This window comes from Amblyomma americanum, chromosome 4 (genome assembly GCF_052857255.1).
Source record: "Amblyomma americanum isolate KBUSLIRL-KWMA chromosome 4, ASM5285725v1, whole genome shotgun sequence".
Taxonomy (NCBI): domain Eukaryota; kingdom Metazoa; phylum Arthropoda; class Arachnida; order Ixodida; family Ixodidae; genus Amblyomma; species Amblyomma americanum.
Genome location: NC_135500.1, coordinates 169557890 through 169559734, shown reverse-complemented (window position 1 = coordinate 169559734; position 1845 = coordinate 169557890).

The following is a 1845-nucleotide window of genomic DNA, read 5'->3' as shown; positions in this document are numbered from 1 at the left end:
TAGTGCAAAATAACGCTCTTACATTTGAAGCATGGAAGGTTCTAGGAAACATTAAATTGATTAACTTAACCCCGGCCGCTATTTTATATCGTGTAAAGAACGTCACCATAATCACGATTCACGATGATGATACCATGAGCATTTTACCTCCACTTAAATCTGTTTACTTGTTGTTGACCTCTTGGTCAAGTGCAGGGCCAGGCAGTTCGAACAGTTGAAGAAATGCTGCAAAGTTCCGGCTTGTGGTGCAACCGTCTTTGAAGAAAATAGCTTGTAGTCCAGTTTTAAACCAAAGCGACGCGTCAAAGGTTACGAGACATGAGTTTACATCAGACTGCGTTGGCACCTCATTGGATTAGAAACGTCATGCTGCTTTTGGAAATAGCCTTAGGGAAGAGCGCATTACTTGAAGGCGGCGATGCAGTCTCGTGAAGGAACAGGAAAATCTTCACTGACATAATTTAGCTCGCAGAAATCACTGACTTCAACAGCGTCAGTAAATCTAAAAAAATGAAAAGGAGCAATATAAGATCAGTTGCTAAAACAATATCAATAACTATTTTCGAGCAAATGCCGCAAATGGAAGTGCCTTATTTTAAGGGTAACAGCGCGAGAGAGGTAGACGTAAGGATAGGAAACCCTGGACGAGTTTTTGTACGTCCTGTCGCGCTGTTACCATTAAAATGTATGCCCAACTCGCCTTTTTAGCTACAGTGTTGTAGTGGATTAAGTGCCCATTTAGCAAATCGTGATGAGAACTGCGGATGTCATTGCTTTGTCTGACATCTCCTTTAGGCTAAGGAGGCCGTGCATTTGATTTAGTAAGGACGACCTGCTGCGGAGCGTAGCCGAGAAATGAGCTCCTGATATTACGGCGTGGTGTTGTGCGGCAGGTTTGTTTCCTTGGGAAAAGTAGTTGCGACATTATTTCCAGTACAGTGCACCAAAACAACCCTTGTTTCCTCTGCGTGTGCTGCAAATGCAAAACCTTCAGTATTAATTGCTTACGAGAACAAGAAATATGAGAATGAGTAGAAAGAATGAGATGAGCAAGAAGTGCGCTAGACAACCGTACCGCTTTTCCTACAGGCACGTTAAACAGTAAAATTTGTGTTAATTACGTTTTAATAAAGAAGAATGGCTGCTCACATAGCGCGATCAGTGTTTATTTAAGCCAGAATACGCTATTCACTCGACCGAATGAAGGATTAAAAGTACAGCAGAAAATATGTCTTGCAGAATTAACACTGCAACGCAAAACGACTTCCTTTCTTGAATTGTTGACGGTCTCATTCTGTGAGCAATGATGTGCGCAGTTTGGTTTTCATTTAAATGCTACCACGTCCGCATGAGAGCATTAGCACATATTATGCATCGAAAAATGTCGGTGTTCAAACGGTAATCTTTCTGTGTGCTCTTCAACCGACTGGAATGCAGATGCAATAATTGTACGCACTGCATCTCTGGCGATTATACAGGAGCTGTCCGGCTTACGATGCACTCCACTTAGGGGAAACATACTCTTTGGAAAGGTCTACTGGTGTGACTGCTCCTCCAATGAGAGAAGGCGCAGCTACCGCAAAAGCCAAAAGGCAAGCGTATATGCAAATGCTCAGGTCAAGTGCTTTTTCCAATGGGCTCTGAATATGAAGAAAATACACCTCTCAAAGCATGATTATATCAGTGAAAATTTTGGTAGATATTAAGCAATTAAATAGGCGTTCTCAACCTAACCTGCATCCGTCATTGAAATTTATCCGGTATACCTAACTTTAAAAAAATAAAGATATATATTTTTTGTTGCTTTACTCAGAGCACGTGGTTATTGAAACAATTTAATTGTAG